Genomic DNA, 27496 nt, shown 5'->3' on the forward strand with positions numbered 1-27496 from the left:
CCCACCTGCTGCAGGAAACGTGTGATACAGCTGGTCTCCAACAAAGTGATGTACAGAGGCAAAAATAGCCTGGGGTTAGTTGAACATCCTGTTTCTCATGGGATTTATATATTTTCCTTTAGTCTCTCAGAGGTTGGTATGTAATTAGGGTCTGGGGCTAACTTTACAGAGAGCTTTGTGTCCTACTTTTATGTCTGAAACTGCTTCATCCTCTCACATTACATTGCTTTGACTGTATATATCTTGCCTTGCTTTTTCAGGAGGCCCTCTACTCTGTCTAAGCCCATGGACCCTGTCTCACGGGGAGAGAAAATCCGGGGGCAAAATACTTCTAAAAAATGAAATGAGTCAAAGGAAGAAATAAAGTTTAAAATCCATTTATTGCTTACAAGCTTCAGTCCAGGCCGTCTCTTTCCTACTCCAGCAGAGGCAAAACCAACACTCCCCCTCACCTCTCAGGTACAGATAAGCCTCCCTCCAGAGATCTCACCTTACGATTTATTTGTTCCACCTCTTCTGACCAATCTAATGATATACAATAGCAACTATAAGATAAATTTCAATAAATTCCAACTGAAATAAGCAGGCAAAGAGAGGCAACAAAGGGCCAGGCAGTTTATTTGAACACAATTCCCAGGTGATGTTCCTTGGTCTGAAACACAGGCTAGGGAAGTCACACCCAGCAAGGCAGGCAGCAAGTTTTTAAAGAAGGCAGGGGGGAGGGAGAACAAAGGTGTACAGTGGCATGAGGATTGGTTCATCTAGGGTATGTGGGGGTCTCTCATTGCCCTTTAGCCAGGTACTGGAAAGTTACCACTAATCCTTTAGCTTGGGGGAAGGGCTCTAGTTGGGAGTGTTATCTGATCAGTCTATGGAATGTTGTAAGATCCAGCCATCACTGGTCCATGTGTTGAAATGTCCAGGGCCACGTCCATTTTACTCCTAATTGCTGCAACCATCCTTGCAACACATGTCCAATAAAGTGGGTACCTTGATTGATCTCAATCACCAGCAATCAGCCATAGCATACAAAAAGATGCTCTAGGCCCCTCTTGGTGGTTTGATGATCTGTTGGTCTCTTCACCTTGTTTGGTGAGGCCTGAGCTTGTCCATCAGGCTCACCCCTTCCCCTGATGCCTCCAGCACTACAGCAACAGTAATAAAATCTTGATAATCCTCAAGACAGAAGATTCAGCCTATGCAGATTAAGTAAACGTACTTTACAGCACAATTTCTCACTAAGCACAAAATATGTTTCTACACTTGCTTACTCATTCCTAACAACCATGCTAGATTGTTCACAAAACTTTTACCAAACATTAGACAAAATCAAGCCTCTCTTTAAGCAGTTTTTTCTTGACAACAGCAACACAAACATGATAATTCTCAAGCCAGATGATTCTGCAAGGTTCAAGTACCACAAAGATTAAGCCCAAAGCTCATCCATTCCAGTCTTCACATGGCAGCTGCAGCCAGGGTACGAATCCAGGACACAAGGACAGTAGAAGGAAATAACCGTGAATTATGGGGGGCCACAGGAAACCAGCTTCCAGGCCTTTTCCCCATGGTGCCAGAAGATCCAGCCATCACTGGTCCATGTGTTGAAATGTCCAGGGCCACGTCCATTTTACTCCTAATTGCTGCAACCATCCTTGCAACACATGTCCAATAAAGTGGGTACCTTGATTGCTCTCAATCACCAGCAATCAGCCATAGCATACAAAAAGATGCTCTAGGCCCCTCTTGGTGGTTTGATGATCTGCACTCCTTCTGTGCTCAGCTGACTTGTTCAAAGGTCGAAGGCAAGCCCCACCTATGGGCCCACATTGTCTTTTGCCCAGCGTGCAACAAACCGTGATATAGCTGTTGGGCCACATCAGAGCCAGGCTTTCTTTCTAGCCAGTGCACCTGGGCCAATGTGCCTGCTTCATTATTCCCTGGGGATGCCAAAGGCAAATGGACAGTCACATGATATACAGTTAGTGTCTGTGCCACACCACTCCCTGGCCTTTGGGTCCAGTCTCGCACCCACACACTACAATGGGATAGGTGGTTATTATCTTGGTCAGAGCTGTTCCGGCGATGGGCTCTGTAGCCAGCAAGGCATGGTATACAGCAGTCAGTTGCTTTTCTATCTGGGACCTCTGCTCCTTTCCATAGTTGTGAGCAGGCTCTGCCTGGCAGCAGGAGCAGCAGCAGTGGCAGAAGCAGTAGCCTTAGGCTCGGGCCACAGGCCAGGGTCAGCACAGCCAGCAGCAGTGGTGGCACCTCCACTACCACACGAGTGTAGACACATGTCCCTCGGTGCAAGCGCCACTTCTCCCCATCATTTCTTGAGGCAGCCCTCCCAAAGGTCACACCCATTATAACAGATTTTGGCTTCAGAGGAACCCTGCCAACTGCACCAGAATGTAAGTCCAGGGAGAGGAAATCCGAGGGCAAAATACCTTTAAAAACCGCAATCAGTCAAAGGAAGAAATAAAGTTTAAAATCCGTTTATTGCTAGGTGTGGTACACAGCAGCCAGTTGCTTCCCTATCAAGGTGTACCGGAACTCTGCTCCTTTCCATAGTTGTGACCAGAATCCAATAGGTTGGCATGTCCACTCAAGCCACTGCCAAATACCCCATCCATAACCATCTTCAGTTACATGAACATCTAGTTTTTTTAGGGCCTTGAAGAGTCCATTACATTCAAGGCCTGTACGGCCTTGACTGCCTGCTTGGCAGCAGAAAAAGCAGCTGCACCTGTCTCGTCCCAGTCCCACCTGATGCTGTTTCATACCAACTGGTATAAGGGCTTGAGAATTTGTGCCAAGTGCAAGATAAACATTCTCTAGTAGCCCAAAAGACCCAAAAACTCTTGTGATACTGCCACAGTGGCAGGGGTGGGGTAGGCCTAGACCTTGTCTATAACTGCTTCAGGAACAACTTTAGTTTTACCTAACCAGACAACCCCCAAGAATTTCAAAGACAAACCAGGTCCCTGAACCTTGGTACTATTCACAGCTCATCATTTTTCCTGTAGATATTGCAAGTCTAGGAACTGCACCTTCTAAATCTGAAAGAGAATCAGATGTGAGCATAATGTCATCAATGTAGTGATACAACTGCATTGCTTGTAGTTTCCTCCATGTGGGCGAGTCTTGGGCTACAAGTCCATGACAGATGGTGGGACTGTGGAGATATCCCTGTGGAAGGACAGTGAATGTCCACTGCCAGCCTTACCATGTGAAGTCAAACTGTTCCTGGCTTTCCTGTGCTATGTCAATAGAGAGGAAAGCATTAGAAGGGTCTACTACAAAATGATACATTCCAGTTCATGGCGGAAGGTGTCCAGAATGTCTGTTATAAAGGTGACAGTAGCATGCAAAGGGCGTGTGACTTTATTCAATTCCCTGTAGTCTATAGTCATATGCCAGGAACTGTCTGGCTTTCTCACTGGCCACACTTGAGAATTAAAAGGACTATAAGTGGGCTTTATGATGCCCACCCTCTCCAACTCCTGTAGAGTTTCTGTAGTTTGCTTGTGCCCCCAGGCAATTTATACTTAGTATTTGTCACCCACTGAGGTACAGGCAGAGCTACAGGTGGTTGCTTAGCATGTCCTCTCAGAACTGCTTTTGTCACTCATACCCTCAGTCTGAACTCACCTGCAGTGGTCTGTAACCACAGGCACTGCAGGATATCTACCCCAAAATATATTCAGGGATGGGAAAGGTGTACATGGTATACTCCTTTGGGGGTAATCACCCAATCCCCAATGAGATTAGGGCTTTCTTCACTCTAATTGCCTTACCTCCATAGCCGTCTATCACAGCAGGACACCTGGGAAAACGCTCAGGGTTGCCATGAATCAGAGAACACTCAGCTCCTGTGTCCACCAGCACCAGGACACGTTGAACATTCACAGGGAACCAGTGAATTACTAATTCTACATGTGGCCTCTGGTCCCACCATGTCCCCCAAGGTGGGACGTTAACCCCCCCCTCAGTCGGGCCACGATGCCCAGTCATCCTCCTGGGGAGGTGGGGAGTCAGGTGAATCCTAAGTACTGTCTCCCATGAAGTTTTGCAGGTACACAGGCAGGGCATGAGGCCTTGTTTCCGTGTCCTGGACATCAGTGGCTGGAACTGCTATTCTGGCTTTAATTGGTGCCACAGTTCTAACATTCTATTGGGCTGCCCATCAAGTTTTTCTTTCACTACTCTGGTCTTTATCAAATCAACCCACATCTGGGTCCTCAAGACCTTCACGGGGCTTCTTGCACTTCCCCTTTCAGTCATGGCCCATACTTCCTTCCGTGCCTTTATTGTTTCAACCTCCCCCAGATCTGCTAAAGTACGAGTAGCCTCCCTTATGGGTTGCCCTAGGTGGGGGGGCAGGCAAGAGTATTCACTAGGGACCCAGAGATAAGGGAGCTCTATGCAGCACCAGGTTTCTCATTCCTACAGTGAGCACCTCATCAGGGCCCTGGGGGTCCATATTATAGATGATGTTTTTCATACCCAATTCCCGCAGTACCTGTTGAAGCTCTGCGTAAGTTTTCCAACTACTGGGAAAATACAGTAAATCACCCTGATTAGGCCAAACTATCCTCATGGCAGCTGTCAGCCATTCCAGGAGTGTCTGATTCCCTGAGGCTTGATGGGCATTTTGCAACCACTGCAGGAGAAAAGGGTGAGTCATCAGAGAATCCATTATACCCAGCTCAGTTTTCCACCCCCATATCCCAGTGACGTAAAGACCATGTAGACAGAGATTCCAGTGGCCTCTGCCTATACCTGACACTCATGTCCAACAGCTCATCCTAGGTATAGAGGCAGAGCATGGAGTGTTCCATAACCTGGGGAGGGGGCTGCTCCTCCCCGTGAGGAGCCCGCGGTTGTTTGTTTTTATTTTCTTAATTACATCTGGGCGGGACCTGAAAACAGGAGAAGATGGTACCTCTGAAGGTGGCCTGAGGGGCAGATCTGCCAATGCCCGCCCCCTCTTCTCCACCAAAGGCTCTTCCTCCACCATTTCCAGGGCTGAAGGCACTACTCTTTCCTCCCCATCCCCCTCAGCCTCTTGCAACATGGCTTTTCCTGCCCTCTCCCTCCTCACTGCTGCTAAGTAGTGTTCTAGGATTGTGATCTGCCTTTTCAGTAACTGTCTCTCTTCTTTAACAGCATCCCATAAGTTATCATCCAGCTCCTCCAAGTAATGTTGAAGTGTGTCTCTCTCCTGCCTGAGTCCTTTGGTAATCATCTCTTTCTCCTGTATAACATTTTCCACTATCTTGATGAAAAGAGACCCTACAATGCCAGCCGGTACATGGCCTCCTAAGGTCTCCAAGCAGTCTTCCAACTCATGGAGGGCTAATTCTGCAGCTTCGGCTGTTTCCACCCTCGGGAAGGGCCCACCCCTGTAAGAGGTACTTTACCCTAGACCAATTCCCCGCTAGGGGTTCCCAACTTGGAAGCCCCATAGCTGGGGGAATAATAACAGATGAAGCTGCACCCTCTGCCACTGCAAACACTGGGGCCTCACCACCATCCACAGGAGCAGCCCTCCCAAAGTTTACACCCATTATGACAAATTTCGGGTTCAGAAAGTACCTTGCCGACTGCCACCAAATGTAAGTACGGGGAGAGGAAATACCGGGACAAAATACCTTTAAAAACCGAAATCAGTCAAAGGGAGAACTAAAGTTTAAAACCCATTTATTGCTTATAAACTGCAGTTCAGGGTTGTCTCTCTTCTCTCCTCCTGAAAAGGAAAGCACGCAAGCAAGCCAGCCCCTCTCTTTAAATTCTAAGTTTCAGACACACCCTCAGTTGTCCAGGTAACTATTCATTGGTATGGAGATGAACTCTCCACCCCTGAGGATGCAGATATAGTAAAGCCAGGCAGGATATTTTGGAAATGTTACAATTTTACCTACACCATATATGTAACAGAGACATAATGAAGCATAATGTATAAAGGGAAGAACAATGATACAGAAATTATTGCAAATTGCAGTTATAAATCAGGCAAATAATTGTAGGTCCAGTGATTTTACCTCTATGTAACCCAGTCAATAAGTGTTAAAAAAATGATTGAATCATAAAATATGAGTACTTGTTATATGACAGCACTATTTAGCATTGAGGATTTACAGTGAAATGAGCCTGTGAAAGTCCATCTTCTTGTGGCTCATCTAGGGAAGGAGTGAGCTAGATGGTAAAAAATAAACTAATAAAATCCTTAATTTATCAGCTCCCTGATAAGTACTTTGGGTAAAAATAAAGCAGAGGATGGGATACGGACTTGTGGATCACAATTTAAAGGAGAGTATGCTGATGGGACCTCACTGAGGCATCACTGACATAAAGTGGTGCAAGAGTCACTATCGAGGGAAGATATTCCAGGTGGAAGGAAAGTTTAGAATTCCTAAGTTCAGGTTCCTGCTTAGCATGTTTTGGGAACAGCAAGAGAGGCCAGTACCAAAGAAGTTTTGAGCTTCCCACATCTGCCTGTTTTTCTTTTAGTTGAACTTAATTCCTGCACGGAGCTTCAAAACCCTGCAGGTTCTCTAAGTAGCTTCTAGAAAAAATTACCGCAAAGTAAGAGGAGACAGTCCCACTTCTGCTAGGATCTAGATCCAGGAAAGCAAACAATTATCCTGTAAAACTATCCCTAACTAAAGAGATGAATTCTAACAAAGGAGTCTTGTTCTCTGCCATACCCCAGCACCAAGACGAAAGCCTGCAAATACAGAGTGAATGACATCCCAGCAGATGTCTTTTTACTATGTAATATAACAGTACCCACTACTTAGAGGGTGTCTTGGAGGAGTTTTCTTATCCCTAATATACCTATTTAATGTTTTTTACTTTTTACATTTCATCCCACTCTTGCAGACCCTAAGCCTAACAATTTAGGAAATAATTATCATTTCTGAAAATATATAGCAAATTCTTAAACAGGCCCAGAAGATGACATGAAGACTAATGTTCACTAAAGCATTACTTAAGGTAGCAAAAAAACTGAGGACCATCTTATTGGGCAATAATGAGGGAGTAGATAGGGAAAATTGCTGTTTCTGGAGTTGTTTGGGTTACTGTTACTGCATAATAAGCCAGTCCAAGACTTGGTGGTATAAAACATTGTATTTATGGATTCTGTGGTCAGAAATTAGGACAGAGCATAGTGGGGATGGCTATCTCTGCTCCCAGATGATCTTAGGCCTCAGGTGGAAGCTCACTGACTTGAGGTGATTCTTGGGATAGCTGCTGAGGAGTCACCTGAAGACATCCTCACTCATGTGTCTGGCAATGGATACTGTCTGTCTGCTGGGACTGTCAACCAGAGCAGTTATATGTGGTTCTGGGCCTCTTAACAGTACGATTATGTTGGAGTAGTCAGACTTCTCATATGACAGCTCAGGATCCCAAAGGTGGGTCTACCAGGACACCCAGCAAGAAGCTGTGACTTCCTATCACAGGATAAAAGTCAACATCCTAATAAGGTCTTACACAGGATTGCCAGTTGTCTATGAGATGACTCAGTGGGAGGGTACAATGCTGGGAACAGGGATTTCACTGTTAGAAAAGGCCCTTAAAAAGTTGTGTAGTCCTAAGGATAGTTGTGTAAGTCTGGCCTGAGCACCTCGACTTCAGCATCTCTGATCCTGACCGGTAAAAGCCCATGGTGCCCCTGGCCATCAAGATAACCAAAACACTCACAATTTTCAAAATTCCCCTTTAGGGGGCTGTACAATTTTGTCAAAAAACAAATATTGCTAAGTTTTAGTAGTTGAACTGGTGCCTCAGGAATTTATCTTTGTCATAAAGGACATTAGCCAGCACTGAGTTAGTAGTCCAATGGTGTGATGGCTAGAACTCTGGATTTTGAGTCCAACGATCTGAGTTTAAATCTTGGTGGGACCCCTTTTGGTGTTTCTTTGCTTTTCTTCTGGGATCTCGTACTTCAAAACTAACATTTTCCCAAGTAACTCAGCCCACTATTCCTCAAACATAATGAGCAGTAGTATCATTGCTAGTTTTCGGAAGTCGGAACCCACACGCCAGAGCAGACCACATGTAAAAACCAGCCCTGCAAGAAGCAGCCGCCAGTCCTATAACATGTGCCCAGACCGAGGTGGGGAGGGGCTCCTCTCTGCGGTGTCTTCCCTTGGCTTGATTCCTAGAAAGCAATTTGTGTGTGCTTAAAAAAGAACTTCCTATTTTAAAATGAGTGGCCATGTTACTTTAAGACTGAAAAAGGGAGTTTAAACTGCAAAGTGGTAAATATCTGAAGGTATTTCTGGTAAGACTGAAGTGGTAAGACTGAAGCACAGTAAATGCATTTCTGCTCTTCCTCTCAGCTTCTCCATTGAACGCTCTTAGAGGGTGACATTCAAGCCCACACAAGCAGGGCTAATGAATTATCAGTCCCTGGCTTTAACCATTTTCAAGCTACCTCACCCCATGGTAGCCACAATTTTTTGACATTCTTTCTTAGACCACTTTTAATAGTGCCTCTGCCCTTCCACTAAATTGGTCTGTGTGGTACTGGAGCAACCATAAAGGAGAAGCCCAGGCTGTCACCTTAGAAAATTCTAATATAAGACAAACTTTTCCACTATGCATAGGCAGCTTTCTATATTTTAATAATTGTTGTCCTAAACTACCCACGTCTCCAGCCCCATTTGCTACTGTTCTTGCCACACACATACCCCCAAATTAGCTTCTAGTCACCAGCTACAGTAGAGTTATCCCTATTCTTCCTTTTTCCCCCCTCTCTTTTCTCATTTTCTACCTTTAAAACGTTTTTGCCCTCTCCTTTGCCCTCATCTTATGAAATCCAGTCCTCTACCCATTCCTCAAACATTAATTAACTTAGACCTTTCAGCCCTTCTCACTGAGGCCTTCACTGGCTGCCCTTATCTGGGCTTAAGTGCCCCATCTGTGTTTCCTCAAGATCCTAGAATCCCCTTCTCATACCACCTCATTTTTAGTTGCTTGTTTAATAAGCACCCACTCCTGCCCTCCTAGGGGAGGGACCAGTACTGTGGCCTGGTTCACCTTACAATTATCAGTCCCATAGTTCCTGGCTGGTGTTGGAAGTTCAAAAACACTTTCTGGGTGTATGAACTTTTCATCTAATCTGGGGTGATCATCCCAGAACCTAGGATAATTCGTGTCCAAGTTTGGCTCCAAAATGTTCTGCTCTGCTTCTTCTCAGATTGGTTTTCACTCCTCTTCCTTCAATTATCCGAAATCTACACTCACTCTAAGAACAAGTTTTTACCCAAGACTGGAGAAGTCTTCCTGGAGGTGAATGTCACCTCTATCTTAAAGAGGCCACTCAATAACTAAAGGTGAGGGGAGAGAGAATGTTATTGAACCACTACTTTATGCATGTTTTAGATGAGAATTCACCTCAGGAAAGAAAGGCTCTTTTCATTACTTTCTTGCCCAGTCCTGAAGTCTGTACGTGCCTAGTTTTGGTCACCTGTTGGTTATATGGAGCCCTGCACCTGTCCAGGGCGTAGCCTCTGGAAAGCATGAGGTACATGTTTGTGATGAAATTGAAGATTTTCGAATACTGCAGATGAACAAGGATTTAGGCTGAAAGTGCTCTTCTTTCCTTTTCAAGGTGCAGGAAGAAGACATTAGCCTCTGAACTCTGCACTTCATCTTCCCTACTCGTCCCCTACTGTTGCTCTCGTGGCATTTCGCCTGAGAGGGGGAGTCTGGGAGGGCTGAAGGACGAGGCCAGGGAGAAGCACGGATGTATTGACTCTAAACCCGAAGAGTCTACTGCTCAAGTCACAGGCACCCCATGCATGCGGTGCACTTTTGTTAAACGGGTACCCCGCAGGGTCAAGGCCTTCGGAACTGTTTTTCCCTATGGCGTTAGAAAATGTGATTGAACTAGTGCATTCATCCTGGCTGGTTATGTCCAGGGACGAAAAATCTACAAGGCTTTCCCCAGGCGGTTATAAAAGCATCTCCTTGGTACTGACCCTCTCCTTGTTTCCCCCAGTTTTGACAGTTTGGAGTATCAAGAGGATTTTTACCCTCTCTTCTGAGGATTTCCTACTTCTTCTGCAAGTCAAGAACCGTCTTTGACCATCCTCGACGTGTTCTAAGCTTGAGGAAAACTCCCACCCCAGCTTTCCAGAAAAGACTCGATTTAAAGACTGTCCAATGACAGCTACCCTCCAAAAGTCTAATTAAAAGTGATTCCCCCAAGAAGCCTGGTGTTTACTGGGAGACTTGCAGGACTGTGGAGGACTTTTTTGGTTCGTTCCTTTGTTTAGGGGGTTTTGTGGGGGATTTTCATTTTGTTTTGTTGCGCTTTATAGTCTGTGTCCACAGGAGAGCGCGCCGTCCTCGAAACCCGCCTCCAGGGCTTCTTTGCTTAAAATGCGAAATCCTGAAAGGCAACTCCAATCCGCAAGCCAAGAAATTCAATTTACGCTAGGCAGACTCTCATCCAACAGGCATCGAATCCCGTTAAACTACGTGGCGCAGAACTGGACCCTCTCTACCACTAAAGAAACTGCCCGGGCTCTCACTCCTACACCAGTGCTGAACGTCGTCGCGCTCCCAGCCAAGCCAAAGCCGGCCCCAGGAGTTTATGAAGAGACTGGGTTAGGATGCGACTCAGAACGTTCAAGACGCCTCACAGAAACAGATTTGTCCTGTGGGTTTTCATAAGGGGTGGGCCCCTCTGTGTGCGGGGATTGGACATGGCAGGCGGGGTGGGGAATCTTTGTGTCCTTTTGGGAGTCTCCCCTGCGCATACTTTCCTTTGATGACAGGGAAGCAGTGGGATCCCTGAGAGCCCTTTCCTTTCCCCCTTCCCTTCCCAGCCCCCTAGCCCGAGTTGCGCTCCGGAGGCGGCTGGTATTCTCTTCCAGCCTTGTCCAAGCAGATTTATTTCAGTTTTCCGTAAACACCAACGTCTCCTCTGTGACTTCAATCAAGTATTTCCATAACGCGTCCCCAAAAGCTCCAGATACCGCCCTAGTAAAAGACCTTTTATGAAAGCAATAGGATGATAGCAGGGTGAAGGATCTCAGGTCTGTGCACAGGTTCCTCACCTGTGAAATAGCGTTAATGGACCCCCATCTCACAGGGCGGTTGTGAGCTTTAGGTGAGGTACGAACACAAACACTTGTCACAAAACCTCAAACACGGTAAGGGCTCAGTCCTACTCAACGACATCACTTGTTTCCCAGTGAAGAAATATAGGTCCTGGGGCAGGAAGTTTCGCAGCCGCTTAGGAGGAAATGACGCGGTGGGTTGGTGGAGAGAAGGATTCCTGACATTTGACAGTCACTGTTTTCCATTGAGATCTGGTTAAAGGATGTTGGATGCAGATACGTAGTAGGTAAGTGCCCCTGGCTTAATCCTACGAAAAGGGAATGTGCTTATATCTTTTAGGTAAATTGGAGGATTTGGCGAAGAGAAACTATACCACCAAATGTTTCGACGACAGAGCTCAAAAGTGGGAGCCGCTGTGTAGCGGTTAGCACTCTAAACTCTAAATCCAGTGATGTGAGTTAAATCTCGGTGGAATCTAAGACTTCACTCTTCTAGCTCATTTCCTAGCTTCTTTCTACACATTACTGGTTCTTTTGCTATTTCTACCAAACCCTTTCCATTGCAGCCCCTGGAAAATTTCATGGACAGACGAACAAGCTAACTGGGGGGAAAAATTTCTGTCCCTTTCATTGTTTCAATATAATTTTATTTTTCATATACTATATAAGCACTTAACAAAAATACATTTTTGATTGCATGCTACTACTAAATTTAAAAACAACTCAAACCAGAAGAAAACCCCTTAAAATACAGAGATTTACAAATATTCTATTCATATATATATGTATTTTTATTTCATAGTAGTGTGATAGGGTAATCAGTCACAGTCTTTAAGCCTAAAAATGCAACATATTGGGATTAAATTCCATGGCAAATATAGAATAAATATCTTTGAAAGAGCAAAACAATTTATGAACATTTTTTGACTGTTGAATAAGTGTGCCATATATACGCATATTTTTTAACATTAGTTTCAGGTGTCAAGGTAATGATTCAATATTTGCATATATTGAGAAATGATCATCACAGTAAAACTAGTTAACTTTCATTACCATACATAGTTACAATTTTTTTCTGTGTGATGAGGATTTTTAAGATCTACTCTCTTAGCAACTTTCAAATATGCAATACAGTATTTATTATCTATAGTCACCATGCTGTACATTACACCACAGGGCTTATAACTTGAGACTTGTACCTTTCAACCACCTTTACCCATTTTTCCAACCTCCCTCCTACAGTCACCAGTCTGTTCTCTGTATCTTTGAACTCTTTCTGTTATATTTTAAGACTCCACGTTTAAGTGGGATCATACAATATTTATCTTTCTCTGTCTGATTTATTTCATCAAGTATATTTTTAAAAGAATGCTAGTGCATGTCAAATTGTTAGAGTTTTTCTGTTCCATGATTGATTTGACTCATTTAATGCTCCAATTTTATCATCTGCTGGCAATTACATTCTTTGGAATCATTTAAATTTATGAAGAAACATTTTAGAAGATCACTGGATAAACAGTGTGTGAGAGCACAAAAATATTGTGACAATTCCTAAAGACTCTAAGGAATTAAAATAGCCTAAAGACACTGCTCCTGGTTAGAACAATGAAGTGACAGACCAAAGCAGCCCCTTCCCCATCTTCTCATGCTCAGACTCCTTTATTTCTAATTATCAGGTGGAATTTTTTTCTAATGTGAATTTTCCATTTGTATACATCTAATTTAAGATGGTTTGATTTAAGAGTGGTTTATTATGATTTTGTAGGCTTTCATTAAAGTGTTTTCATTATTTGTTAATCAAATATTTTTAATGGAATAAAGTTGATATACAATATTACATTGGTTTTAGATATAGAACATAATGACTCAATAATTATATACATTACTAGATGCTTGCCACAGTATGTGTAGTTACCCCATTACCATATCAAGATAGTACAATATGATTGTTTATAGTCTCTGTGTTGTACTTCCATTTCTATGTCTAACTTATTTTACAATTTGCGGTTTGTACTCTTTATCCCCTTTCTGAATTTATCCATCCCATGAACCAACAGTCTGGTTTATATGTGTGGGTCTACTTCTTTTTCATTTGTTTTTTAGATTCCACATAGTATTTGTCTTTCTTCTTCTTGGCTTTTTTCACTTAGCGTGATACTCTCTAGGTCCATCCACGTTGTCACAAATGGCAAGATTTCCTTCTTTTTTATGGCTGAGTAATATTCCAATGTGTATATTCCAGTGTGTATATTCCATTGTGTATATGTATGTACCATATCTTCTTTATCCATTCATCTATTGATGGGTACCTGGGCTGCTTCCATATCTTTATTATTGCAAATAATGCTGCAATGAACATGAGTATGCATATATCTTTTCAAATTAGTGATTTTGTTTTCAACTCAACCCCCCACAAAAAAAATAATCTGATTAAAAAATGAGGAGAAGACAGAACAGGCATTTTCCAAAGAAGATATACAGATGGCCAACAAGCACATGAAAAGATACTCAACATCACTAATCGTCAGCATAATGCAAAACAAATATTTCTCATGCAACAGTTTCCAAGTATATACTCCTATGAGTTCTACTAATTGAAACTATGTGTTTTATTATTTTATTTTTAAATCACTAATCTATTTGGAACTTTATTTTTTTATACGGTAGAGAGATAAATGTCCATCTTTGTTTCCTCAGTTGCACTGTCACAACTTCTTTTAAAATCACCTTTGCCTGCTGAGTTGAAATACTAACTTTATCATATGCCAATTTCCATTTATACTTGTTTCCAGTTTTAAACTTATCTTTTTTCCTTTTTGTATACTTAGGACAATTCTAAGATCTTCTGATTAGATCAGTAAAGTTGAGCCATCCTGGGTTCTGGTTAAAATCAAAACATGGTAAATTATAGGTCATGTTCCAAAAAAGTTTATTAACTCCTATTCTGACCAAGGCACTGTGCTAAGCAGCAGGAACTCTAAGGAGAACAAAGCCTCAGGGTGCACTGGGGAGCTTGCTAGAGCACAGGAGGGAGATATTACTGAATAAGCAATTAAAATATGCGGTGGCCTGATAAGGGCAACTTGAGCACTGAGGAAACGTAGATGGGAGCAACTCAGCCCAGATACAGGAAGCCAAAGACACCTCAGTGAGCAGAGCTGGAAAGGCTAAGTGGAGATCTGAGGAATGAGTAAAGAAGGGAGGCAGGTGAAGTGAAGGCAGCTAAAGAATGTCACAAGTGAAAAATGAGGAGAAGGAGAAGATGGTGCTTGAGGAGAAAAGAATTTTACCAAAGCTGGTGCCTGGGAGGCAAGTGCAGGGACCCAGGAAGGAGATGCAGCAGGCTGGCACAGAAGCATCGAAGTGTCAAGTGCTCCTTGGAGCTTTATTTCCTTATTTACCAGCCTGCACTCAACTTTCTATTTTATGCAAGAGTTCTCCTCTTTCTCCATTAATTAAATATCTGTCATTGATATAGATTAATGGAATCTTACTGTTTCCTCATGGTTTATACTGTACTATTGTCCTTAATTATATTGAAGCTCAAAATAACGTATATTTAACCAGAGGGAGCCCCTTCAAGCTGGCTTCTCAGTCCTGGTAACGTGTCACACAGTCACTTGTCTAAGTACTGTCTTCTTTTCGGGAATAACAATTTGTTTCAGGGCCAATTAACATCTACCCTGCCCCAGCCCTAAATCATCATTTCTCAAAGATACCCTGGTTTCTTTCAGTATTAGAGACTAACCTCTGGGAGTTTAGTGTACTAATTGCTTCTATGATGTCTGCTTCTTGGTCTTTTAATGGAAAGATCTAGGAAATGCATGTACATATACATACATGTACCTTATGTACACATATCCATATATACTTACACATGCATTCCTATACACACACATATACATGTTTTAGAAATCATAAGCTCACACCAATACCCCCAACTCCAATCTGTCTCTAGGATTCTTTCTTTCATTTCCTCATTCTGTATTTGTATTGTCCCTTCTTCCACACTGAAATCCCTAGCTCCAACAATATCGGTATGTTTACTCACTTGCTGTTTGTGCGCCTACTGTAATGTCAGAATTGCCTTGGCCATTCACTACCAAAAACATCTACTAAACAAAGTTGGAGATTGGTTTGCAGTTCCTCCCCTTCTGCTCCCACCTCCTTGATCAAGAGTGAAGATGTACCATCAAATGATTTCTTCATAAATTACATTCCTTTCCTTTACATGTGGTTATAATAAGGAATAGAACTGAGTTCATTTGCTGAGTCAGTTTTGGCTTTTTTTATCCAACTACTTCCCATCTTTGTTGATATTATATTGATTTTCAAAAAAGAAGAAAATTCAAATGCTTTCCAAAGATAAAGGTACACCAAAAAGTACTGTCAGGGGGAGAGTCACCCCATATTCCTTATACTCCATTTCCCCCACAGCTGTAACTACCCTTTTAGATAACAAGCTTCACTGTTTATCTTTGCTATGTTTTCTTTTTGGAATGAAAAACATCGATTTTATGTGTATGTTTTCATAACTCCTCTGCTTTCTTGAAAAAAGGTAGCACGCTATAATACTCACTTGCACAATTTCTTCACTTAACAGTATCTACTGGATATCACTCGTACCTTCTTTGAAGCTGCAGAGTGCTTCTCCTTTTAGTCTGTATGTCACATTTATTCAACCAATTTCCTGTGCCTGAATGTTTAAAGTTAGTGAAAATGCTTCTGGGGGTAAGCAAGCAAAATAAATTGAAGGTGGTTGATCTCGCCAAACATGAACATCTTCACCAGCAAGGTAAAGGAATAAAATAGGTCTATCTCATGCAAAATTTTTAATGTTTTTCCCTTCTGATATTTTGCTCTGTGAATTCTCATTGTTTAGAAGAGTTTGTATTTTCTTGTCATACCATAGGCACTCAAAATGTATTTTACTTAGTAATTTTCTCCTGCAAATATATCAGTAAGACTTCTTTTTATTTCTGAGTTTGTCCATGGAATTCTGGAATTAAGACAAAATGTTTTGTTTTAATACAATCTAATGGTTTCTACCATATTCACATTGATTTGGTTCTTGTTTTTCTCATAGCACTCCCATAAATCAAGTTTATGTAAACATGAACAGGGACAGGGTATAAAGATTTATTTCCCATTATTGTACATAGATTGCTTTAGAGAAGAATTCACAGCCATTACCATTAACTTGAAATGAATTTAATAAATCATGCATCAGACTGATTGCAAAAGAGGCAAGAAACTCCCACCCAAGTGAAAAGACAATATGGATTTACAGAAACCAATGGTTAGGTTGCTTCAGGCAAAACTAACAACGTTTTCCCTTTAAATGTAAGAACATTGCAAGAAAATATAAATTCTATCTCATTGTATATTCTATTCACTGGAAGATAGGCTAATTTGTTTGAAGTAAACATCGAATTTGTTACCCTTTAGAGGTAAGATTTACCTCTTTTTAAATGAACAAAAAGGGAGGGTGCAGTCAGCTGACTCGGTGTTGCGTGGCAGGGAGGAAAATACAATACATAACCTCTGGAAATAAGATACAACGTCAGAGATTAATTTTCTTACATCAAGTACATAGCTATTTTCTTAATATCATCAGAACTCTTGGTACACGAAAATGTTGTAGCAGAGGATGGTTTCGATCCATCGACCTCTGGGTTATGGGCCCAGCACGCTTCCGCTGCGCCACTCTGCTGAGCAGTTTCCTCTGGTAGTCGTTCTTGACCATGTGGAAGATTTATCATTGCCAGAATAAATGTTTCATATTTTCTTATCTGCTTTTCCTTTCTCTTCCTTCCTTGTTCTCTTAACTTCTCTAAGACCAGTTTCCACAAAAACCCAATAACCCCAGCAATCCCTTTCTCAATCTGCCATAGATGCGTCAAGCCCTGACATTTTATCTCCAGAAGTTTCTCTGAGCTCAAAGAAAGAACTCTAAAGCAAGTCAAGCCAAGCCCTCAGAAGTACTTCCTTAGGGATAGGCGTGCTGAGACAAGCATGAAGTCACACTTACTGTCCTTAGAGAGGAAGTCTATTAACTGGCACACTCAAGAAAATTTATTTGAGGAAACTAGAAACAGTATTTCCACACACTGACTAATTAAATGCCATTTGCAGCTTCCCGGCCATCCGGTTTACCTGGGTAATACTCTGCCTTTGAATTCAAGAACAGGGGCTTTCCATCTCTTTGAGGTCATCCTTATCTCCATGAAGTCATTCTTGTGAACGGTTTTCTCTTGCCCTCAGGGAATGTTGGCTCTCACTAATGGCCTAGATAGAGACCTCCTGCACCTTTTTATATGCATTAACAGGTTTTATGTTATCCAAGTCCTTCCCCAGCTTTCCTCTTGTTCTTTTCACTATCTTTTCCTGTCTTCATTAAAGACTTGTTTTTCCGTCAGGACAGATAGGGTGTTAGTGTCCATTACTCTTGTGGGGGAGGAAAAATGATTTTCCCTGTATTCTTCCTGGCTGGGAACCCTGTAGCAAAGACAGATCAGCAAAAGAAAAACAAACAAAAAGATTTTAATATGTGTACCTCACGTATACATGGGAGACACCCAGGAAAAAATGACTAACTCCCAGGGGTGGACTAGGACTCAGCCTAAATACCATCTTCAGCTAAAGACAAAAGAAAGAAAAGTGTTAGGGAGGCCATTGGGAGGAGGGAGGTGAACAGGAAAAGTATGGTAAACAAGAGTAAGGTTTGTTACACAGATTTAAGTTAGTGCCTTGTCCATTGATTAAGGGTCTAAACTTGTCTCTGGGGAATAACCTTTGTCTTCCCAAGTAGAAAGGAGAGGAGGGACACCTTTATAAATACATGTCCTGTTTTTAGGTAAACAGTGGGAGGGCAGATGCTTTTCTTATATCTGCTTCTTCTCAATTGTCTTCAGCTCAGAATAATCCCTATGACAAAGTGGTGTGTTTTGGAGTGGCATATTCTGCCACCCTTCACACTGCAGCAATTCCATTTGAGTTTTCTCCTTTCCTTGTCCAATAAACAGACTGAGACACTGGGACCTATATACTGGAGTTAGGAAGATGTTATGGAACAGGGCAATGAGAAAACTGGCAGGAATGATTCATGCGGACAAGATGGATCCTGAGCAAAACAGACCTAGGTCCCACAAGACATTGACCTAGTGTAAGATTAATGGGATTAATACATAAATCAAGCAGAATAGAAACCAAATGTACAAATACATATGACTTGATTATTTTTCCTACAACTCTTGAAGCGTGATCAAAACTGGAATGATTAGGGCCAAAACAGGTCCTGTGACATGACCACCTTCACATGGTTTTGGTATTCTTGAGGAGCATCACGCCCTAGGGCTAGGCTCAAGGTCAGATAATTATTGTGTGCTGATTTTGTGTTGAACCCCCTACACAGAATTCTTTAGATGTTTGAGTTCACTTGCTCAATAAATATGAGGAGTGCCTTCTTGGCATTACTCTTGTGCTGCAACTTCTTGAGTTCCTTGGCTGGTCCTTTCAGATCTTCAGCATCTCATCACGCTCCCTCCAAATCTGCGAGTCAGAAGCAGTGGGAGGCGGGCTGACAAGTGGCGCCTGAACAGGGATCTGAGGCTCAGAGCAGGGAAGCTGCTGAAGATCTGAAGCTCAGAGCAGGGAAGCTGCTGAAGATCGTCCATCCAGTAAGACTCCTGGGAAAGCGTACGTAGGGACAGGATCGAGACGTCAGGGACACTATAATGGGCCAAAATGAAACTAAAGCAGGTAAACTGGAGGATCACTTAAAATTACTGCATACCCTTGATGCCGGGGTTCTTGTTTGTGGAGTCAAAGAATGAACTTAGCAAAGAGCCAAGGAGGCTTTTATTGAGAGATGAAGTAAGAGGAAGGAGCTCCTGGATCATGCCTGGAGGGGACAAGAGAGCCCAGGGTGGTGCGTTGTCTAGGGAATTTACAAGCAGTTGAGGATTTAGGGGAATTGAGAGTTTAGGTTGTGGACTTGTACCACCTGCCTTGCCCTCAAGGTGGGCTGGGTTGTTGTCTGTTTGCTAGGGCCTTTTACAGTGAAGCCATGGGTTATGCTGAGATACCCTTGTGGAACACTCAAACATTCCAGGCCAAGTTGCTCCTGGCCTTTTGACCTTTAACTGATCTCACTGAAGATGTCTATATTCCTAGTCTGGTATCTTTACCCTAGAGAATTAGTGTGACCTTGTCTTTGCATAATGCTGAACAGAGTTTCCATAGGGACTTTACACTGTTACATTGCTTTGACTGTAAATATCTTGCCTTGCTTTTTCTGGAGGCCCTCACCTTACTCTGTCTAAGCCCATGGCCCCTGTCTCACCCTCCTAAAGACTTCAGGAATGAAATTTTCTAAAAAAGATTTTGCTCAACTTCACAAATATATTAAAAAACACTGTTACTGGTTGCCCCCACAAGAAACCCTCAGACAGGATGATTGGAGTAATGTATTAAGAGATTTCAAAAAAGCTCACAGACAAGGAAACATTATCCCTGTACCTGTTTGGTCATTGTGCAAATTGATTACTCTTGCTTTACAACCCTTACAAACTCCCCCATCATCTGAAACTTAGACTGAAACACAGGTCCATGAGAAAGAATTACTAGAGGATGTGGCAAAAGTAACTGTACAATCTTCATCACCACATCCGCCTGATTCCTCTTCGTTCTCCAAGACTGGTGATGACAGGTTTTTTTGCTTCCTTTCACTGTCAAAGGCCCGCTGCTCCCATTCCTGCTGGGTCTGCTTTCACAGCTGGGATATGGAAGGCCCAGAGAGGTGATTTAGATGCCTATTTGACACACTTAGTGGCACGGGTAAGTGTTGTTCCTTTTGGTCCCAATGAGGACCCTGACTTTCCCCAAGGGGGTGTCAGAGTACAGTATGCACCCATTCCTTACAAAACATTAAAAGATTTTAAAGAAGCTATTTCTTCCTATGGAACTAATTCTCCATATGTTGTGGGTCTTTTGAGGGGTTGGCAGAACAAGAAAAGATGATTCCTTATGACTGGGATCTATTGGCTTGCACTTGTCTAGATTCTCCTGAGTTTTTGCAATTTAAGACATGGTGGTATGAGGAAACAAAAGCACACGCTTTGACAAACCAGCATGCTAATCCTCTGATTCTCATAACTACTGAACAACTAGCAGGCCAAGGAGATTGGCTGCCATTAGATAAACAAGCAGGGTACAATGATACAGCTGTAAGGTAAATACATTTGTGTTGCCTAAAAGCCTGGGAGAAAATACAAGCAGCTAAAAAGTGTGCCTGACCATTGAACAAACTTAAACAAGTATTAATGTTGATTTTGTTGTGAAATTGCAAGATAATTTGAGAATGACACTAGCACATCCAGATTTGAGAGACCTGTTGTTACAAATATTAGCCTATGATAATGCAAACACAGAGTGTCAAAGAGGTCTTAGACCTTTGAAGGCCATGGGAGCTAGAATGAAAGATTATATTAAGGCCTGTGCAGATGTAGGTTCCTGCTGGAGTCCAGCTCCAGCGGGGAAGGGGGTGAAGACCAAAAGGATAAGATGGAGTCGGTGCACGGGGAGACAGGACACAGAGTCAGATGGAGGTGGTCTCTCGACAACGTGCCGATGACAGCTTTATTTATGCCATTTGGACAAGGATATGATTATTTTTTATTTGTTCTTTTGATTAACAAGCATAGGCAAGCTTTTTCTTTCTGTTTCCTTCTAATCTATACATGGTTAGCCAAGTGTTAGGTGATTTTTTTTCTGTTCCTTGACCTAAACTTTTCTTAGCAAAATGGACTCTATTGTGTTTCTTGTTTCTATGCAAAGCAGTTTCTAAGTAATGCACATGACCACAGAAACATGCAGCATGTAGCAGTGACAATGGAGTCTATCAGCTCAGGGTGAAATACAAGTCACTCACTACTACAGTTAGCTAGGCAGGTATCATCATCTATATTTCTAATGCAATGGGTACATTTTATTTCATAATATTTATTCTATCATAGGTAGATGCAAGATAAAGATAAAAAGCATGATTTAGTGTTGTAAGTGGGCAAGTGTAGATGATCAGGTCTGTGCCTATAGACTAGGTATTAATCCAAGTTAGACAAGGGCAACAAAACATCCATGGGGGTAGACAATTTCTCTCAACACTGGGGAGGGGTATGAGGTTCTAAGCCTCACCTCTGTTGGCCCCCATTTTCTCATCTGATGCCCACCCCTGTGACTGTACCTGTCATAGGTTGTTTCTCCCTTGAGGAATCTTACCCATCTCTAGCTAACCAGTCATCTTCCAGGGGCACACAGGGAGATGTAAAGCTGGTAAGTGAGAGAGAAGTAATGTTCTTTGAAAAGGTTAGTTTTTCACTTCTTTGCAGATTTATGCTCCATGGCTTCTATGCCCAGCACTTGTCTTGAGGTATCTTTACCACTTGGAAGAATTGTGGTACTTGGTAATTTCACATATGAGGCACAAATTCTAGTAAAGGGCTGTAATTAGGAAGGAAAAAGAAAAACTATAGAAGTAGCAGAGGGAAGAAAACATGAGAAGATTAAGTGTCAGACAGGGTTATTCCATTCAGTATTCCCCTATAACTCTATTTCTCTAATTTTCCTATAAAACTCTTCATCACTAATTTCACTAGTGATGCCAGGGTTCTTGTATGTGGAGCCGAAGAATGAGCTTCACAAACAGTCAAGGTAGGAGAGCAAGGTGCAGGCTTTTATTTAGAGATAAAGTGAAAGAAAGGACAGAGCTCCCGGCTCACGCCAGGAGGGGACAAGAGAGTCTGTAGTGGTGCGTTGTCTAGGGGGTTTTATAGGCAGTTGAGGATTTTTCGAGAACATGAAAAAACTTAGGGGTGGGGACTTGTTAAGCGGTCCCTGAATATTAAAAATTAACTTAACTGTAAGGAATTTCCTGCCTTGATTTCTCTCTGGGACACAGGTGCCTTGGTCTGGGAACATATCAAAAGGCTGCCTGCCCAGCCCCCAAGATGGGCTGAGGTATTGTCTACTTGCTAAAGAATCTTGCCTCTTGAACTTCCTGGGTGTTAAAATGCAATCTTATCTTTAAGATGGAATTCTTCCTGCCTTTACCATGCTGTCTACAGCTGGGTCTGCATGCTAAGTTAGTTGCTCAGTTTGCAGAAGTACCTAGTCAGATCTGAAGGAGGAAAGACAGCACATAGGCCTGGGCCTTTTACTGTGCTAAAGTGAATCTTACACATGGTTACAAATGATTAGCATAATAAAACATGTGCTACTCTTCTTTATCTGGGGAACATTAACTGATTTCACTGAAGAATGATTCTAGAGCTCAATGTTTAACATAGAGTTTACTAGCGGGGTTTCCTTGCATGTAGTTACATTGCTCTGACTGCAAATATCCCACCCTGCCCCCTCCAGAGGCCCTCACCCTACTCTGACTACATCCATGGTCCCTGTCTCACTAGCATTACAAAAAAGGGGGGCATTCCCACTTAGGTGGAGATGGGGTAGTCAATGTTTGACTAGCTACCTGCAGGTTTTGGTATTCTATGCCAAGATTGCTATCTGGCCTCTGCATGTTCTATTCTTCAGGAGCAGTGTCCTGAAAAACTTCTGGGAAGTTTATGTTCTCCTTTCCATGGTGCTTATCAAAGGTTAGCTTAGTCTTTGGCAAAAATGCAAGCAAAAGCAAAGCCAATAGTACAATGGAGAATAACAAAATCAAGGTGGGTAATAGGGGGAGCCAGCTGCAAAGGCCCTTGATTTGTGGGGATCTTCCTCCAGCCTGAGTTTTGCTACACAGCTTGAGTAGCATGGCTCCCACCACTTTCTTTAATGAATTCTTTCCTCACTCTGTCCTCTGACATCCCTGAGTCACCAAACCAAACACTCCCTAACAATTGCATTGAATCTGTAGATTGCTTTAGGCAACATGGCCATTTTGACAATATTAATTCTTCCTATCTATGAGCATCGGATATATTTCCATTTATTGGTGTCTTTTTTAATTTCTCTATGAGCGTCTTATAGTTTTCAGGGTATAGGTCTTTCAACTCTTTGGTTAAGTTTATTTCTAGGAATTTTATTCTTTTTGATGCAATTGTGAAGGGAATTGTTTTCCCGATTTCTCTTTCTGCTAGTTCATCATTAGCATTTAGGAATGCCACAGATTTCTGTGCATTAATTTTGTATCTTGCGGCTTTGCTGAATTCAGTTATTAGTTCTAGTAGTTTTGGAGTGGATTCTGTAGGGTTTTTCTTTACAAGACCATATCTGCACATAGGGACAGTTTAATTTCTTCCTTACCAATCTGGATGTTGCTTATTTCTTTGTGTTGTCTGATTGCCATGGCTAGGACCTCCAGTACTATGTTCAATAAAAGTGGGGAGAGTGGGCATCCTTGTCTTGTTCCCAATCTTCGAGGAAAAGCTTTCAGCTTTTTGCTGTTAAGTATGATGTTGGTTGTGGGTTTATCATATATGGCCTTTACTATGTTGAGATACTTGCCCTCTATACCCATTTTGTTGAGAGTTTTTATCACGAGTGGATGTTGAATTTTGTCAAATGTTGTTTCAGCATCTATGGAGATGATCATGTGATGAACTGCTGTAAAAAATAAAGTCTTTAATAAGAAAAAACACAAACACACACAAAAGTATTCCCTCCAAATTCACTCAAATGCCATCTCTAATATAACAAGCAGGTAAATGGTTCAGTCTAGAGTGGGGAAAGGTCAGCATAGGAGTCAGATTTAGACCTTCCCAGGCTTCTGGGCAGTGGCATCAAGCCCTTTATATACAATCTTCCTTTCAAAAGAACAGGATGATTGTGCCAGGTCCCTGGCATTAAACATGAGGTCATAACAGACAGGTAAGGAGACTCATCCACCAGAAATTACAGATTCCATTCCTATAAGGAACCAGCTGAAAACCCTGGCATGCAACTAGGGAAGTTTCCTCTCCCTTCTTTCCTTGCCAGGTGGCTCCTCCCTCATCCATACCTCTCCAGAGACTCAAGGTGGTGCACAGGGCCCCTCTCCACCCTGCATCACACACTCTCAAAAACCAGGAGTTGGGATGCAAAGGGCCCTCATGGGGAAGGAGAGCTTGGGAGGGGGTCTCCCTTCACCAGTTTCACCCCTACAGAAGACCAAACTCCTTCTCTCCCATGTGTCTGGAGACCTTCTCCAGGAAAGGATTTTCCACCTGAATGGATATCTCACCGCGACCCTCCTTACCTAGAATGTCTCAGGAGACACAGGCCCACGCAAGAGATTGTATTATCTGAAGGAGAGAGTGGCTGCCCCAGAGGGTGGTGGGCAGAAAGAGGGGGAACAGCAGAGAGAGCAGTGAGAGAGAGAGAGACAGCAGAGAGAGAGAGAGGAACAGCAGAGAGAGGGACAGAGAGACAGAGACAGAGAGAGAGGGCAGCAAAGAGAGACAGAGAGAGTGACAGAGAGACAGAGACAGAGAGAGAGCAGCAGAGAGACAGACAGAGATAAAGAGAGGGCAGCAGCATGGTGCCTTTTATTGTGGCAGATCCACTTGGCCTATTGCTTTGGGGGAGGGTCGGGATGTTTAGAGATAAGGCAGGGTAAACCCAGTGAAGCCCCAGGCAAGCGCAGGCATAATTCTCACTGGCTTATGTGCTTGGGGCCATGCGGCAAATGGAGGATAAATTACTATATTCTTACACCACCTGAACTTTAAAGGTGAGATAGGAAGGAGGGCCGGGAGCCATGCTACTCAAGCTGTGTAGCAAAACTCAGGCTGGAGGAAGATACCCACAAATCAAGGGCCTTTGCAGCTGGCTCCCCCTATTACCCACCTTGATTTTGTTATTCTCCATTATACTATTGGCTTTGCTTTTGCTTGCATTTTTGCCAAAGACTACACTAACCTTCGATAAGCAGCATGGAAAGGAGGAGAACATAAACTTCCCAGAAGCTTTCAGGACAGTGCTCCTGAAGAATAGAACACGCAGGGGCCAGATAGCAATCTTGGCATAGAATACCAAAACCTGTAGGTAGCTAGTCAAACATTGACTACCCCATCTCCACCTAAGTGGGAATGCCCCCCTTTTTTTAATGCTAGTGAAATTAGTGATGAAGTTTTATAGGAAAATTAGAGAAATAGAGTTATAGGGGAGTACTGAATGGAATAAACCTGACACTTAATCAATCTTCTCATGTTTTCTTCCCTCTGCTACTTCTATAGTTTTTCTTTTTCCTTCCTAATTACAGCCCTTTACTAGAATTCGTGCCTATATGTGAAATTACCAAGTACCATAATTCTGCCAAGTGGTAAAGATACCTCAAGACAAGTGCTGGGCATAGAAGCCATGGAGCATAAATCTGCAAAGAAGTGAAAAACTAACCTTTTCAAAGAACATTACTTCTCTCTCACGTACCAGCTTTACATCTCCCTGTATGGCCCTGGAAGATGGCTGGTTAGCCAGAGACGGGTAAGATTCCTCAAGGGAGGAACAACCTAAGACAGGCACAGTCACAGGGGTGCCATCAGGTGAGAAAATGGGGCCAAAAGAGGTGAAGCTTAGAACCTCATCCCCCCTGCCCAGTGTTGAAAGAAATTGTCTACACCCATGGATGTTTTGTTGCCCTTGTCTAACTTGGATTAATACCTGGTCTATAGGCACAGACCTGATCATCTACACTTGCCTTCTTACAGTTCTAAATCATGCTTTCTTGAAGGGTCCCCACCAGTAAGATGGCAAACTTCCGGCTTCTCTTCGGGGGATCCTCAGTTCCTGCCGGCGCCACCTGAAGCCCAATCACCTCTCGCCCCCCTCCCAATCCCAGCACCTAGCCAACAGCCAACAGCCCCATAGAAGTGACACCTCAATCAATTCATGCCCCTTCCTATATAACCCAGCACCTTTCCCTAATAAAGCGGAACTCTCCGGTGAATTGCTGCTATGTGTCGCTCCTTTCCTTTCATTTCTATCTTTACCTTGCATCTACCTATGATAGAATAAATATTATGAGGGGATAAAATGTACCCATTGCATTAAAAATGTAGATGATGATACCTGCCTAGCTAACTGTAGTAGTGAGTGACCTGTATTTTACCCTGAGCTGATAGACTCCATAGTTACTGCTACATGCTGCACGTTTCTGTGGTCACATGCATTACTTAGAAACTGCTTTGCATAGAAATAAGAAACACAATAGAGTCCATGTTGCTAAGAAAAGTTTAGGTCAAGGAACAGAAAAAAAATCACCTGTCTTAACACTTGACTAACAATGTATAGATTAGAAGGAAACAGAAAGAAAAAAGCTTGGCTATGCTTATTAATCAAAAGAACAAATAAAAAATAATCATATCCTTGTGCAAAATGGCATAAATAAAGCTGTCATCAGCACTTTGTCAAGAGACCACCGCCATCTGACTCTGTGTCCTGTCTCTCCATGCACTGACTCCATCTCATCCTTTTGGTCTTCACACTCCCCCGCTGTAGCTGGACTCTGGCAAAAGAAGGGCAGGGAAGATGGGAACCTTGTACTAGGACTGTGTTTTGCCAGGAGAGGATCCAACACACAGGGTGATGGCAGCCCAGGGATGGTGAGAGGGCAGGAGAGAAAGAGCCTGTGATCAAGAGCATCATTTCTGCAAAGAGGTGATTGGGCCCCAGCTCCTTACTGACTTCAGCAGGAGACAATGCCTAACAGGAAAATGTCACTATTGAACAGCTCTCTTGACCCTGGAACTAACTTCATAATAGCTTAATTTACTGAATATGATTTACCCAAATCCATTCACATATTTCTGGTATAAATTTATTTTCCAAGGGACTGTTGCAATGACTATCATTAAATGAAACCCAGTTAATTATTTGCCTGTATGGTGTCAACCTGAAAATAAAAAGCTATAAAGAGAAGTAAGCGAGTGTTTATTTGAGATCGAAGAATTACAGTTTGGGAAGCACAGACTCAGGTAGATAATCAAGTAGTGTTTCCACTTGTAAGGTAAAAGAAAGGTTTTATGAGGAAAGGAAGGCGGTGGGTGGGGGTGCAGGGGAAGTGGGTAATTGCATGAGGTAAGAAGAGAAAAAAACAGTTTTCTATAGGTATTTTAATAAGCTAAGTTAACTCTGGGTTATATATTATTCAACTACTGATTCTATCTTCAGAAAATTCACATCCATCAGACTTGTGATCAGGATGTTCATTTTCCCCATGACTTCTCAGACAATTGCTATCTTGCCTAGTCCAAAGGTTTTGGCCCAGTTCAAACAAAGGTGGGGAAAGCTATTTCTCTCCAGTAACCACTCCAACTCCATCCTAAAATTACTCCAGTCATGTCAATTTTCACAATGGGAAGTAGCTTAAAAGCTTAATATAACAATATAATCAATAAAGTGAAAAAGACCAGAGAAAAAATATATTGTAAATCCAA

General features: G+C 42.6%; 1 long non-coding RNA gene and 1 other non-coding gene across 2 annotated transcripts; one reads left to right on the forward strand and one right to left on the reverse strand.

The window, feature by feature from the left end:
* The first annotated feature begins 11278 nt into the window (after positions 1-11278).
* LOC108400866 (uncharacterized) lies at positions 11279-26932 on the forward strand. Its single transcript, XR_005062431.2, has 4 exons — positions 11279-11368; positions 18601-18842; positions 19820-19919; positions 25792-26932. It is a non-coding gene; the product is annotated as an uncharacterized lncRNA (long non-coding RNA).
* TRNAM-CAU (transfer RNA methionine (anticodon CAU)) lies at positions 16723-16794 on the reverse strand. The gene has a single exon. It is a non-coding gene; the product is annotated as a tRNA-Met (tRNA).
* Positions 26933-27496: the final 564 nt, after the last annotated feature.

The sequence above is a fragment of the Manis javanica genome, chromosome 16, assembly GCF_040802235.1.
Source record: "Manis javanica isolate MJ-LG chromosome 16, MJ_LKY, whole genome shotgun sequence".
Classification (NCBI taxonomy): domain Eukaryota; kingdom Metazoa; phylum Chordata; class Mammalia; order Pholidota; family Manidae; genus Manis; species Manis javanica.